Below are 16,449 nucleotides of genomic sequence, written 5' to 3' on the forward strand. Positions count from 1 at the left end.
GCTCTGCCTGACTATCATCTCCAAACAACCAGACACCTGAGTCCGTGCAGGAGGTAAGGAAAGAAAAGGGTGATTCAACAGAGAACATCACCCTTGAGAAAAGGTTCGCTAAATGATAGAGATTTTGTCTGATTCATGTCATAGGGCCACCATGCAAGGGATCTTTAACTGCTCTTTCTTGCTCAGTAGCAATCACCAGCCACCAAGGACTTAATTCTGTATTTACTGGACTTTGATATTAACCAGTGGTGATGGCAAAGCCATGGAAAACTTTGCTCAGAGTTATGATGTGTTATCATTCGAAAACCAACTAATGAAACTAAAAAATATTTTGTGCTCATCATGGATGATTACTAGTAACCAGCTCAAGGAAGAAATGAAACACAACATACCTTCTTAAATTAATTTAGATGAAGATGTTTTCCTAGCAATGAAGCAATCCTTATAGAACTGATATACTAGGCAGATGCTCCAACAGGGAGATTAATTCTGTTGTTACTGTGCTTGGAGTCCACTGGGATTTAATGTTGATTTACATCATTTACACCTAAACATCTTCCAGAAATGCTGTTCCATTTGGTGACTACATTTTTCAAAAGTCACCAAATTAGCAGGACTGACTTGTGTAAGCGGACACATGAAAAACTTTTTTCACTATCTCTCCTCATCAAAATAACCACAAAAAAGCCACTAAACTTGGAAAGTAATTCTGGAAAATATTGTTGTATGACTGAGAGTTTGGAGCTTTCATGAAACTGGCTGAGAATTTTCCATCAAAAGAGTTTTTGCAGAGCACTGATTTGATTAAGATTTTGTTGCGTCACAGGAGGCACAAAAGTTCATTTTTATGAACTTTTGATGAAATACAGTCAGCGTTCCTTTGGAGAGCTCTTTCTTCTCCTGCCATCTCACCTTTTGTGGCTCTTTAAATCCTAAAACCCAATGAGTTTCAGTAGCATACCTGTTGTACAATTTGTCCCTAAGGCACTGGACTGTGGTTCAAGACAGCTTGATTTGTGAAATTCATAGTATTGTGAAACCAGTGTCTGGAAGCCTGAGAAAACCCAGCAGCTCAGTGGGAAGCTTGGAGACCTCAAGAATGAGGGCTTGAACTGATGTTCACATGACTTCCGTGCTTGCTTGCAGAGCCGAACACCAAACCTCTTCTTCTTTCATGTTTTCTACACAGAATATTTTTATTAATTCACAACTAGTATAATTTTTACGGGTGGTTTTCCCATCCTTTTTTTTCTTTAAAAATAATCTATTTTATATTAAAAAATTCAACTTTGGCTGGTTGTTGTTTTGGGGTTTAGCTTATGTTTTTTCCAAATTTTCCAGCAAAAAAGAAACACTGATTTTTGACACTATGCTTGTAGCTGTTGGATCCAGCATGACTGCATGGTTATGTCATTTTGATGTTTTCCAGAATCATAGTGCTCAGATCTTGTTTGGTATTGCCATGCAGGACAATAATGGGAATGGATGTTTGCCGGTAGCTGGTTTCCCTCTTGGCTTATTACTAATGGGATGAAGATCCAGAATTTTGCCTTAGTGTGAGGGCCAAATGTTACTCAGAGCCTTACACTTTGAAACTACAGTAAAGCTAAAGACATCAGTCTCTGGGGAAATCTGTCCTATAAAGAAAGATGCACCGCTGTCCTTAGCTGCTCAGACTGACATAAAGATAACAAACACACTGTACTCATAAAGCTGGTTTATCAGAGAATGTGGAGACACACTAAAGGCTTAGTCCTTTATATTAATCTTGCTGATTGCTCAGTCTCATTGTACCTAAAAGACATACGCCAGGTTAAAGACCATGACTGACAGCTAGTACCTCTGGGGCAATGGAATTTTAAAGCCTATTAGTCATTATAGAAATGCTTTTTGTATGAAGTAGTGTAAGAATATGAAAGGAAACTAAAGGTCTTCATAATTTTTATCATTTTCTACTTCTGATTCCAAGACCAAGTCCTTTGATTGCACTAACACAACACATGTTTATGTAGGTATAGTAAAAATAAATGGAACCCTAACAAAACGAAAGACTGCATTTTGTACGTAAGATGAAGGATAAGAACAAACCACATACGGCAGATATTAGTCATGGCTGTTTAATGCCCAGCTGAAGGCAATTCAGATATCTGAGGATGAGAAAGGTATAGGAACTAAGTGCAGAATTGTTAGGTCATTTATCCAGCTATACTGGGTTTTTTTCCAGAACCTACATTTCTGTCCTTCACCTATGGCTGCACACCGGTGTATTGCAGTGGGTAGGGTAAATCATGTTTCACAGAAGTCTAATAATAAGCTAGGTAATGAATGTGCTTTCTCAGTGATGCACTGATTGGGTGGGACTGTGAAGTATGAAGCAGTGACATGCAGAGATACTATAGCTGAAACTGAACTGAAGCAGTGCAGCCACTTTGTCGCACAGCCTGTGGCTATACAAGTAGCTTTCAAGGCACCACACTGTGTGCCTTGAAAGGCACACTGCTGTGCTATGTTGGCACAGCAGATCTTTGCATATGGCACAGATTCTCCTTGCATGCCTTACTATTTAAGGACTGCAAGATACCAGAGACATTTTGCCTGGAAAGTATAAAACAGTACTTAGTTTTCTGTTTTTCTCTATACTTTACTTACTCCCATTCTGAAACCTGAAACTTTGCAACTTCCTACAAACTATACTGACTATTGTGTCTGAACTGCATATTTACCAAAGCTTTAACATATAAATTACAAGGCAGGGCCTCTGATTCTTCCACTTTCCTATAAGCCTCCATATGAAAGTAATACAGTATAAAATCCAACAACGATTTCATGTTCTGTAGTACTGAAAATATATTTTTTTTTTAATGTGAAGTATCCTGAAAGCTTTGGAAAACAGGTATTCTCTTCAAAACAGAAGACCAGGTTTTGTCAACTGTTTTAGCTTTAAAAATACAGCACCAGCATTGTAAGAAACTTCCTCCTTTCAGGGTCATCATATACTCAGTTTCAGAGAGCACACATGGTAATTACGCACTGAGTAACTAAACCCAAATTCAAAACAGCCACCTCTGTTTGTATCAGAAATGGTAGAGAATTTTACTCAAGACTTAAAGCTGAGCATTTGAGAATACCATGCACTATACCATTGCTTTTCAAAACTTTTTCTCCAGGTCAACTTTGAACCCTCAGAGTACTACATTAGGCTAGGTTAGGTTATATTTTCTTCTTTATTAATTATACTTCTGCTGCTGAGGTCAATAAGCTTGAATGTTCTGATTTGAGGCACTTACCTGATCAGTAAGTCTCAAGTTCTTTAGTCTTTGTGAGGAAAGGAATACTGGTGGTTGGCTATTAGTGTAATGCCTGTGCAGTTATCTAAGCAAGTTCCTTGGGAGCTGTAGGCCAGATTTTTTACAGCTTACTAGATGCCTAAAAATGTGATTGAAATAAAGTAAATCTATAGGGATCCTGCAGTCTTTGAAAATGAAACTACTACTGGGATTACTCTGTCCAAATCGACATATCTACATATAAATTAGGTGTCTGCATTTTCCTTGTAGTCAGCATAGAAAGGCAGTACTAGGTTGTCGTTCTTCTCACCCTAAGGCAATTTTTCTGCAATAACTTAGACGAATCATTATCTAGTAGTGCCCATTTTGCTCCATTGACCCTCAGAGGTTCCTAGCTAAGACAGATGTTCACACTGTAAACCAGCGAGGTGAACTGCATCTCAGCCTTGATGCCTGCTTGCATCTCTCAGTCTAAAAGAAGATATACAAATCATGTCACTGTGTTTACAGATTCTTAAATTCTGACTCTTTGTGTAATTAGCAAAAATTGTTGCTACCCTCCAGCTTTCCAAGCTAGGTTAGTATCTGAATCAGTAGAGTGATATTCAAGGTTTAAAAATTGTTACAACAACATGTAAACAAATTCTTGACATCAAATATTGCAAAAAGCATTCCTTCCTAGCACGTCGCTGCCATTCATATGTAAAAGGGCATACTGTGTCATTAAAAAAAAATTTCCCAAGTGAAAGCCACAAATTGAAAAGAAGCCTATAAAAGTGCATCATGTTTTGTCTGTTTTCGAAACATGGCCAGACTAAACCATTACATAGGGCTCCGGTTGCACAAAGTTTGCAGAACTTAACCATGAAGCCACTACACCAAGAATGTTGTGTCAAACAGATCATATCAAGACTAGTTATGCTCAATAAAATCTCTAAATCAAATGAATGTTCCTCATGCTTACCACACTTCCTGATGCCAGGGAAAATACATATGAGTTTGCTTAGATATGGGGAAGTCTTTCAGTGTCAATCTGTTTGCAAAAAAAACAAAACAAGTCCGAATTCAAGTGTCCTGGGTTTGGCGAGGACAGGGTTAATTTTTACCAGAATCCAGGAAGGGGCACAGCCGGGAGGGCTGACCCCACCTGGCCAAACAGAGCAGGGTATTCCATACCATGTGCCGTCATGCTGGGTTCCGCTGGGAGGGAGCTGGGTGGCGGGAACTCACTCGCAACTCGGGAGGGCACAGCGGCGGTTCGGTCCAAGAAAGCGGTTCTGTTCTGTGGGCTCTGTTCTGCTGGTTTGTTTTGTGTATTCCCCTTTTCTGTATCGTTGCTGTTCCTGTTCCCTTTGTTTGCTGTTCTGTTAAACTGCCCTTATCCCGACCCATCAGTTTCTGCCTGTTTATTTCCATTCTCCTCCGCACCCCGGCAGGGGGAGGGGTGGCCGTGTGGCACATTAGTTGCCAGCTGCAGCCGAACCAGAACATCAAGACAGAAAAAAAGAAAGGCCAGGTAATACTTTATACAGATTAGTAGATATTTAGAGGGTAAATTTGCATCAGCCAAGGTACGTATGGGATTAAGGGTTGCTGTAGTGGGCCCAGAATCTCCTTATTTTCTGACGAAACTTGGAGGCAGGGGATGTAGGAAATATGAGCAATACAACTAAATAGTTTGTATGAATACACATACACATATGTGTGTAAGGTTTGGGGAGAAGCCATATAGGCTTAAACTTGAGAAAGGAGTCAGATAATCTTCATGTGTCATGACCTATAACAGAAGTACATTGTGTGTTTTCAAAAGACAAGCATTTGCTATTTCTCCAATACAAACACATGCAACTAAGAGTGCAAGAAAACTATTTTATAGGTACAACACTGTAGCGGGTTGACCCTGGCCAGCAGCCAAGCAGCCACACAGCTGCTCACTCACTCCCCCCGGCCCAGCAGGACAGGGGAAACAGCAGGAAAAGCAAAAGCAAGAAAACTCACGGGTTGAGAGAAAGATTAATAAATGAAGGAAAGATAAAAAAGTGACGCAAATCACCACCTCCCACAAGCAGACTGATGCTCAGCCAGTCTCTGAATAACAGCCACCTTGGAAAACACAAAAACCCCAAACAACCCTTACTTTTACTACCACCATTTTTTTTGCCAAGTGTGATGTTACATGGCACAGAATACATCTCTGGCCAATTTGGGTCAGCTGTCCTGGCTGTGTCCCTTTCCAGTTTCTTGCCTGACCTCAGCCTACTCACTGCGGGGTTGGACAGAGTGGGAAAAAGAGAAAGCCTTGACACTGTGCAAGGACTACTTGCTAGTAGACAAAACTTCAGTTTGTTGTCAACAGTGTTTTTTTCACAAACCCAAAATACAGCACTGTACTGTCTGCTAACAAGAAAGTTCATTCCACCCCACCAGACCCACCACAAACATTGAAACAGTTGAAGGGCAGAATACATAATGCATTCAAATAATTTATAAAAATTGTATACAGTTGCATTGCTTTTATCAGCAATGCTTCACTCAAAAGGACTCTGATTTTCTTCAGTGCATTCCGGTTTCTCTACATCTTCTGTCCTAGAAAAAAACTTATTCGAAATACAGCTTTGTGATACACAAGCCTTCATCAGTCTGGTTGAAAGATTTCTGTCAATTACACAAACTGTAATGAATAAAAGAATGTATTACATTAAGTGCTGTATCTGTCTTTCCTTGGTCTGCTTCAGAAATATATGAAGACAGTAATATTATCCTCATTTGGAGAGGAAACAGATCTCATTATTCACCTCTTTGTAAAATTCCTGTTCCTGGCAGTCAAGAGAACTGACATTCCTACCTAAACATTGTGTTAAAATCGTTAGCAGATTTGTTGAAAGTGACTGGTAATAGAGAGCCTATGCTTAACACAACCATCCTCAGAAAACTATTTGCTGTTCTAGCCACAGACATCAAGGTTGTCATCTCAAATCAGGTTCTTGATTGTCTTCGCATAGTTTTATGCATCAGCACAGGTCCAATAAGAAACTGATGATAAAGAAGCTTTGTTAAACAAAATTTATTTTACTGGACATTTCATGCCCCCCCCCCCCCCCCCAAACCTGACACATACATGCTTTCTTTTTCTATACTGACTTAACTATACAGAAATCACAGACTTTGTGGTGATGATTACATTTTCAGTTTGGGAAAGAAATAATTTAAGAATGACTATTCTTTCTAAATCATTGCGCTCTATTCTATAATCAGCCTTTTTAAACTGCTTCTCATACGAGTATCTTAATGAACCTGATAAGCTTTCATGGGCAAGAATTTGGAAGACCGGGCTTTACTAGGTGAACAGTACATGCACAGTACAAAGATCTATTAGTAATACTTTAAAATCTTCAAACGGCTAGTGGCCAAAACACGCTAATTTTTACAAGGATCTATGAAATAAAGACTACTACCCTATTTTATGGATGAAACTGCTGACATGAAGGGAGATCAAGCTGGTTTACACAAGCCAAATATAAAGGTATGGCAGTGAACCTTTCACCATCCTCAGCCAGACTATTATAAAAAAAGGCTGGTATAGCATTCTTGCATATGAAAACCTGAAGAAATGGAATATTGATCTAAGGAAGATATCTTATGTCTTTCTCAAGAAAAGTAATGAAAAGGATTGTGGAGAATAGTATAATATCTGCATGGTGCTGGGAACAAAATTCCAACTAGAATTTTAAAGTTTGGACTGCTTTTGCCTTCATCTTGGAATGAAAAATAGAAATTATGTAAATGTTTCTGAATCAAAAATCTGGAGAAAAAAAGATTAGGATCTGATCTGCTAAAACTTTCAAATTAGACTCTACTTCTCTGGTTATCTATCCACATGTTTAAGTGTCTTGTGTTTATGATGGTTTCTCATGAAATGTTCATTTTGACCTGAAAATCTGAATATTTTCTGAGGAAATCTGTGGTCAAGCTTCTACAAAAAATCTTGAGATTCAACATGACAATGATGCTGTTAGGAGGAAAAATCCTCTATTTTAATGCAAATTCAATTTTGTCCACCAGAGATTTGCAATGGATTTTCATCAATGGCATGATGAAGCCTGCTGCATTTCACCTGCACCTGCTTGCAACAAATGATTTTCTGCAAGCATAGATTATGAAAGTTCTTCAGAGTTTAGTAAAATTCTTACAGTTGTAAGCATATCTTTCTATATCTGCCCCATAAACAAAACTATTCCCTTGCAAGCACAGTTCTGGAATTCACAAACTCCATCATACATATAGTTTGCACAAGATACACAGAACCTTCATGTAAAGTAATGTAGAATATTTTAAAACTATATGAAAGAAAGAAACTCTAATTTGAAATTAATCTCTGTAAGCATATGATGCACAGTTAAGTAATTAAGTAAATCAGAGACCTCTTCAAGGAAGATTCATTAGAAAAACCAATGGACATGAGCGCCTGATGGCTTGAATGCCTGTTTCCAGAACATTACAAACTGCAAACTTCTGTTACTAGTTACTTATTCTAAAAACAAGAGTCTATTTTAGATTGTCCTTGTCAAATGTTGGTTTGATTTAATCCATAGAAAATTTCATAGCTGAGGTTAAGGATTTATTTTGCAGTTACCTTTTTGAGAAAAAAAATAAAATTCAGAAAGCAGCAAGAATTAATATTGTCCCTATGACCTCAAATGTATATTCTGGCATCTTAATCTTGTCTTTGCCTCTACTCGTGTTCTACCAAAGGAGAAAAAAATAGTCTGGACAAGTTATTTCATTTTACTTGCTGCTTCTTAAAGATTAGGATGGGTAAATCAACATTGGTAATAAATCCTTTTTTTCCTGAAGTACACATGTGCATTTAGTGGCTCTCATGCAGTTCTAGACAACCAGAAAACTAGCAGAAATACTTGGTCCTGTTGTTATCTCCCTTTTGTATGTGGAGGGAAAATTATTCAAATGACTTCCAGTAGGAAGAATTACTTGCTCATTTTCCTGCAAACTTCCATCACTTTGTATGACGTGGTATTGTGATCTCATTCATCATCCGGTCATAATTTCACCATCTCCTGGTACTATATGCTCAACTTTAAATGTCTGTGATACTTTTAATTCCTGACTGAAGGCAATTCTGTGTAAATCTGCCCTCTAAGGAAGCCATAGATATTTGCAGTGTTTTAAAATCCAGTTCTTGTCCCATTATTCCAATGCAATAACTTCCCTGCTGCTACTTTAAACACTGTAAATAATTTCAGTTCTTTTATAGTAATTGGAAACTTAAGCAATTTTGTGGCTTAATATTGCACATGTAAATATAGGTTAATTGAAATTGCCAACTAATAAATGTTCCTAACATAATATTCATAAACCCAGGATATTTCACACAAATACTTGGTTGCATGTGAGACATTTGAATCAAATTTTGCTTTGAAATAAATAAAAAATAAAGATGCCTTCATTTTATTGCATTAGGCTTAAATTGTCGTACTAGACATTGGAAAAATGAATGAATTTTCACAGTAAGATTAAGGCTACTATGAATATCAGAACATGCATAACCATATTGCTTTTCTTCAGTCTTATTAACAATTTATACTATAAAAAAAAATCTCTCGATAAGAAACTGCAATGACTGGTAGTTAGAGGCAAAACACAATCATGTCTTTCCTGTCAATGTTCCTAAAAATAGCTCTATTTCAGTGTGTATTAGTTGCACTGAAAGATATGTCCTCAGCTTGCTCATGGTATATTGCTGCTTACAGCTTCTAAAAGGCAGCAGGTGTGACTAATAAATTTGCTAGTCAAAATAAGAAAGATTTTAAAATAAGAATATAACCTCAGGAAAATGTAACCCCACTGCACTTTTTTATACTGCATGCTTTGCAAGAAAGTTGCACAGCAACCATCAGGCAGCTTTACCACTAAGCTAAAAAAGCCTCTAACAGTCAAAACACTAAATGTGCACTAACACTTCAGGCAGCCTTTTCAACCCTGTCTGCAGGCTCTGTCATGGCTAACTGCCTGTGTCCTTCTCCACACTGACGGCCCCAGGTGACAGACTTCAGGCAGACTTTCCCCCAGTAGTACTAGCTGAGATATCTGGACTAATAAGCCATTAACCAGACGGCCGAAATGGTGAATTGAGGGATGGCAGGGGGAGGGGGCGGAAAAAAAAGAAAAAAGAAGTGAGTAATATTTTCGTTAAGAGGGCACTAACTCTAAAGCAGAGTGACAGCTGTGATGTAGCTTTATGTATTGTTCCCCTACTGTTTCTCATACCATAGTAGCCTGCTAATGTATAAAAGGGTGATGAAGTTTGTACAGTATTAATGTAATTATGAAAAAATCTGAAAATTGTCTGCTACTGATCCTGAAAGCACACAGGTACCAGTGAACCAAGACATCTTGGTTTCATAAAAACTGTCAGCGTCCTGTGAGCGGGTCGCAGTATTTGGTGAGTATGTGCTTTTGGAGAACCAGCCTTTGTCATCTGTCCTGGGAGATGCAATGTGGCTGTCTGTCAGTTTGTAATGGCACAACACTTCTGGCCATAAAACCACCGGTGTTTCCTGTCCATAGTTGTCAACAAAGTGGTGAGGAAGTTGTATGTGATTTCTCTTTTCTCTGAGAGACTTTCCATGACTGAATTCTCTGACTTGGAAGCGTTGCTGGCTCTCAGGCAACAGAGAAAATTAGCCTTACATCTGTACAGACATGATGGTTGTGTCTGTGTACACAGACCTTTTTCATGTCCACCTTCCCAAATAGCCTGATGTTTTTCTTAATGCACATGGCTTTGAGATGTCAGCAATCTGCCAAAAGCTGAAGACTTGGTCAGGGCAACTTTGGTTAGCAAACTGGTCAGCACGTGTTTCCAATATGTATGCTATTGGCTTAATTAGGTTTAATTAACAAGTGTTTATGTCTGTTGTAGGGGACAATGGCTATCTAGTGAAGGCTTATTTATTGGCAACATATGGCATTCTCGTGAATGATTGCCAGAATAACCGTAATGAAGCATTTAAAAGAACTTGTTCAGTGCAGACTTTTGGAATACTAAAAATGTTTTTCGGATGTCTGCATAGTCTGGGAGGTGCCTCTTAGACCTGTTCTTTGAAAATGGACCTGATGCTCCTTTCAGCACCTTATGACCTAAGGGATGGGAGGTGGGAAGAAATTGGCATAGTATTAAATGAATTAAGCAAAAATTTCCATATAAAACAAGAGAGAAGCCAGAAAGCGTAACTAATAGTATATTTTTTTTTAAATTATTAAAATTTCTTCTTTATATCCTAACAACATTATGTATGCCTTAGACATTACAGTGATTACCAAAGAAGTAGGAGCTCCATTTCAAATGACCCTGAAATTTAGCATTAACTTTAAGTAACTAGTAAAGTAGATCACAATTAGAAATGTGTACTGCTCATGGAGTCTATACAACCACAGATATCAACCCTGGTTAAAAAAATTTGTCTCTAAAGTTTACCTAAGAATAAAATAGGCACATCCCATATAATAACAGACACTGGTCTAAGCAAATAGAGATTTTATAATACTGTAGTTTTTAATGGAATTGGCCAGTACAAGCATCAATTTCAGAACAATAGCTTGCCACTAAAGTTAATTTTCTGATCCAGGGTCAATGCTGACTACATTTCTGTCTGAGTTTTAGGTGGGAGCTCACTGGCAGTTTATCTGCCTCCGAATAAAAATTTTTATTACTTCATGGAATTATCTTGAATTTTGCTGGAAACAATGGGAGTGTTAGGCCTCATCAAAGCTCTTCTGTTTTACATTCTTGCTCTCCAGCCTGTACTTGCAAACTAGCAATGGAAAAAGAGTCGTACCACTTCTGGCACCCCTGTGGCATAAAGTGGCATGCAAACTGAATTTACAGGCTTCTGAGGAGGTTGTCTTATAAATGGAAATTTCCAGGAGCGTTTCTTCATTCTGGCTTAGCCTTCTTACCCTCAGTGATGTCCCTGATATTACTGAGAGGAATATACACCATACCCTTCCCCATCCCTCACAGAAACAGAGATACATCTCTTGCCCATAGGCAGTTGCCACAACTCCTCTCTCCCTGGGTCAGCAAAGTATGTGATCTGTCTCTGTGGCTCTCAGGCACAGGCACATTTTTGCATGTAGTCCATAGGGTCAGGACCTTTGCCCACCCATGCACTACACAGCTAAATTTACTTACCCTCCTTTTCACAAAATTCTGCAAGCTTTATCTTGCCACAGCTTACGAAAGCGGCCAGCATCCTTCCCTCTTTAAAGATTAAAACTTCCACATATCCTGTCTCCCTAAGGCCATGTTGGCAGTTCTGCACCTCAACAGAAGGTATTGTACTTCCGAACTTACTCTTAGGAGGTTTAGAGGGAATCTAACCCCTCCCTCATTTGCACACCCAGGTCTGAAAAAATGCAGTTAAACATTTTTAAAACAAACAAAAAAAACTTGTAGCTTATTTTATGCTGGTTGTGCTTGAAAGTCTATCACCAAACCTATTCTTACCTCTAATCTGAACACAGTTTAGTGTGATGGTGTTAAATGAAACTGTACCTTCAGATAAAATTTTATTATTGATTCACTCTTCTATACTTACAGTTTTTTCTTGTTTGTCCCCTTGAACAGTTCTAACAGAGTTGTTCTTTGACTTTGCTTCACAAACACAGAATTTTACATTCATGTTTCCAAAAAAATGAAGACAAAGTCTTCAAGAAGTTCTTTAACAGAAAAATTTGGGCCCTTCATTGAGTCATTGCCATTGTACACATAAAACACATGCAAGTGACATAAACACTTGTTGGAATTTAAGAAAGTAGATACTTACAAAGATAGTTTTTCATTGTAAGAGGAAGAAGGGTGATTATCGCTGTTTTGCCAGTTAGCAGTCTGATTCACTTCTCAGCTGTGCTTATACAGTTGCCTATAACCTTTTCCTCTCAGAACAACGTTGGTGTTCCCATATATTCTCTTCTTAGCTAACTCAGGCAGCTCCTATATATAAAGAGCAGCCTTCACCTGTGGAGATTAACAAAGACCCTGGAGTATAAAATAATAACATATATGATGAAGCACTTCAGATAACTAGCAAGTATCCCTAGGAGGCAATTAATAAACACAAATTTTTTTTTCGGGGGTGGGGGAAAGTGCTCTAGTCTTAAGTTGTAATCTCCTTCCTTTCTTTTTACAGAACATATGTGACAATTCTAAACTAGATGAACCTAGTACTAGAGTCTACTTCAATGTGAATACTTGTTATTATTTTCTGACGTCTCTTTACATTTTCTTTCTACTTTACAGATAATTCCACTAAAACTAGAGCAGCTATTTAAAAATAATAGCTTCATTCAACACAAGGAAGGGTAATGAAACTGACTCTGTATATTTAATCATAGTCTACCATAGCATTATGCCATTACCAGGACTAAACATTATAAAATACTGAAATGTATTTACAGCTGACAAGTAAGATACCTCAATATTAAGGGACTGCATGGTTAAGAGATATGGCAACAGGACACATACACCACAAGTTTAAAGATCACTGTTTGAAGTGTGTACAAAGACAGTCATGGGATCAGAAGTCCTCTGTGATTACTTCTGTGTAAGTATTTTGTCAGTATATCCTTAATAAAGAAGTGTCACAGAACCTCTAAATCACTGAAATGTAGCCAAGACTGGCTAAAAACAGATGGCATTTCAGTTTCTTGTTGTGAGAAAAGACTATAAAATACTCAGAGGGGGTAAAAGCTCACAAAACTGATTTTTATAATGCTGACAATATGCTTTCAGGAGGAAAAGGGAGGAACTATTTTCGACTAATTGAAATGCTATTACTCATATGCAGTATGTAGGACAGAGTTGATTTGAAAACTATCACAGTCCTTCAGTGCCTTAGGAGCTAACGATTTATGTGAAGTTTACATATTCAAGGCAAATACATCCCAAATACACCACAGAAGTCAGTGACATTATACCTCTTACACTAGGTTTGATTTTAGTATGCACTTGCTTGTTTTAATAAGTAGACTTGCTGCTTGATTGATACTATAGTCATAAAAAAAATAAACAAGAACATTAAGAAAGTTAAAGGGTATTTTTTGAAGGAGAGTATTCTTGTTATTACCTTTGTAATTTGACCTCCACAGTTATTATTATTGAAATATTGGAAGACTTGAGGCACAATTTTGTACCCTGAAAATGTGGACATTAGACAGGTTTTATCATCAAAGTTTTATCTGGAGGCTCACAACAATATGCATTTTCAGAATAACAGTTTAGTAGTAATGTGGTAGACAGGAACAGTTCAGCAGTTTTGTTACAGCTGTTCGTTTGTTTGGTCACACGTTATGTGAACTAGAAAGTCCTCTAGAATATGTTCTTATTTGTGGAAGGGTAAGAGACATCTTCTGAGAAATGCTGTTGTGGTTATAAAATAGTATTTCATCATCAGATGCCAAAATATTTTGGGAAGTTGGACTGCAGCTGGGCTTTTTTTTTTAATCCACTCCAAGGAAGGCAAGGTAAAATAATATATGTATTAAAATTACACTCAAAAGCAACATTATAGCAACATTAACGTGGAAATTCTCGTTGTCCAAAGAGTCAAGAATCTCCAAGCCAGGATTCTCGTTGTAAGTGTGGTGGTATCCCTCATCACTTCTGAAGTTCGTGACTGTTTTCATTATTTATAATTGCCTAATATACACACTGACTGAGTTCACAGAATCACAGAATCACAGAATCACAGAATCACAGAATCACAGAATCACAGAATGGTAGATGTTGGAATATATATATATTATATATGTTTTGAAGTTTATTTTGACAAATCACAGAATCACAGACTCACAGAATCACAGAATCACAGAAAGTTAATGGTTGGAAGGGACCTCTGTGGGTCATCTAGTCCAACCCCCGTGCCCAAGCAGGGTCATCTAGAGCAGGCTGCACAGGACCTTGTCCAGGTGGGTCTTGAATGTCTCCAGAGAAGGAGACTCCACAACCTCCCTGGGCAACCTGTTCCAGTGCTCCATCACCCTCAGAGGGAAGTTCTTCCTCGTGTTCAGACGGAACATCCTGTGCTTCAGTTTGTGCCCGTTGCCCCTTGTCCTGTCGCTGGGCACCACTGAAAAGAGTTTGGCCTCTTCCTCCTGACACCCACCCTTCAGATATTTATAAGCATTTATTAGGTCCCCTCACAGCCTTCTCTTCTTCAGGCTAAACAAGCCCAGCTCCCTCAGCCTCTCCTCGTAGGAGAGATGTTCCAGTCCCCTCACCATCCTCGTAGCCCTCCGCTGGACTCTCTCCAGTAGCTCCTCATCTTTCTTGAAGTGGGGAGCCCAGAACTGGACACAGTACTCCAGATGGGGCCTCACTAGGGCAGTGTAGAGGGGAAGGAGAACCTCCCTCAACCTACTGGCCACACTCCTCTTGATGCATCCCAGTTCTCATAATTTAATGGTTGACAAGGAAAGAATGTATTCTCTCCTACCCTATAATGTGCTGAATAATATGTTACACCGGCCTTTTAGGTAGGCTGGAGCAAAGATGGAAAAATACGAAAGTATCCTCACACAAGAATAGCTTTGAATTCTTCAGGCTGAACCCTTTCCCAACGGAGTACTCCGGTGGCTGGTGCTCAACTGAAACTGGGTGCTAAGCTGGAAAAAAGGGAGTGAAATTCCCCTCTTTCTCTCTCCTCTCTATTCCTTCGATGCACTTACAAGACTCTGATTCGCCCAACTGTCAAAACAAAAGGCTAATGCCCTCAGCTGTGGGTGTAGGTGCTCCATGTGAGAAATTTGCCCCCACAGTCCCAAGCTTAAGTGATGGACTGAGACAGAAATTAAGACATAGACTGATCTGAAATTGCCCTGCATCCTAGTTCTGGCAACTCTGTTTTCTATCCAGCACTTTCATGGGACCTCACCTTTCACACGCATTGTACCAGTAGCCTGAATGCGTAACACGTAACTGCACATTCACCATAGCATACAAGGGACAAGGGCCTAAAATCAAGGGTCGTCAAAAGTCTTAAATCCCTGCATGGAACAGGGCCTCAGCTCATGTCCTCACCATATCCCTACCCAAGTCAACAAAGGTTCAAGCTGCACTACAAATAAGGCTTTGGTTTTACTTGAAATGGGGGAAAGCATAACTAAGAAATACTGGAACAATTTATTAACCCAGAGGGCTCTTTAACTCATTCTCCTTCCTACATTCTTCAAAATCCCTATGACTACGACCTTCATGTTAACACCAAGCGCAACATTGCACAGAACCAAGATTACACTTGTCTTAGTGAAAAATAACCATCTGGAAGTCCTGGTACAATGTAACAGCGTACTAATTTGAAAAGAAACAGCTCATTTTAATTATGAACAATTAGTCTCATGTGTAATACTGTTATTGTGTTTAAAAAGAACTTTAATTGTTGTCACTTTCCCTAGTAAGATCAATGACATTTTTCTATAAGAAAGTGATTGGTGACAATATCGGAGGGGTGTGTGCAATGGAATTTAAATTTTGTCCCTGTGTTCAGAAGTCTCCTTGCCTGCAGAAAACTATAAAAAATATCTAGTATCTGCCAGAAATTCAATCCCAGGTGTCAGCTTTCTGCCTCAGAGCAGTATTTCCATTTGCCACCCCTCTTCTGAACATGTCACACAGCAAGGCACGCACTGCTGCTGACATGACCCCGATAGGCTGACATATAAACAGAAACGAAAATTATGATGTTTAGTCTCCCACTCACTGCTTGAATTCCCTTATAATGATACTATTCAGAATGAATGTTTACTATTGAAAGTGGGTGTTTGCTCTGTATGTCTTGCATAGGATGCCATCACATTTTCTCGAACTTAAAGTGACTTTCAAAAGTTGTTTTAAATGCTGAAGAAGCAGGATTAAAACCAGAAAACTATTTCCCTGCTATGTGCTGACTTGAATCAAAACTAAACAAAAGAAAAATCTGTTTCAGTCTTAAAGTAGTTCTTGTAGGCCAAACCATGAAAAAACATACCTGTGCAGATAAAAAGGAGAGATAGAAATACTAATTTAGGGTATTATTAATCAGACAGTACGAATAGTAATTCATCAGATGTTTCACTGTATAGGCCTTGAACTTCCGACACAGCATTT

This window comes from Opisthocomus hoazin, chromosome Z, assembly GCF_030867145.1.
Source record: "Opisthocomus hoazin isolate bOpiHoa1 chromosome Z, bOpiHoa1.hap1, whole genome shotgun sequence".
Taxonomy (NCBI): Eukaryota; Metazoa; Chordata; class Aves; order Opisthocomiformes; family Opisthocomidae; genus Opisthocomus; species Opisthocomus hoazin.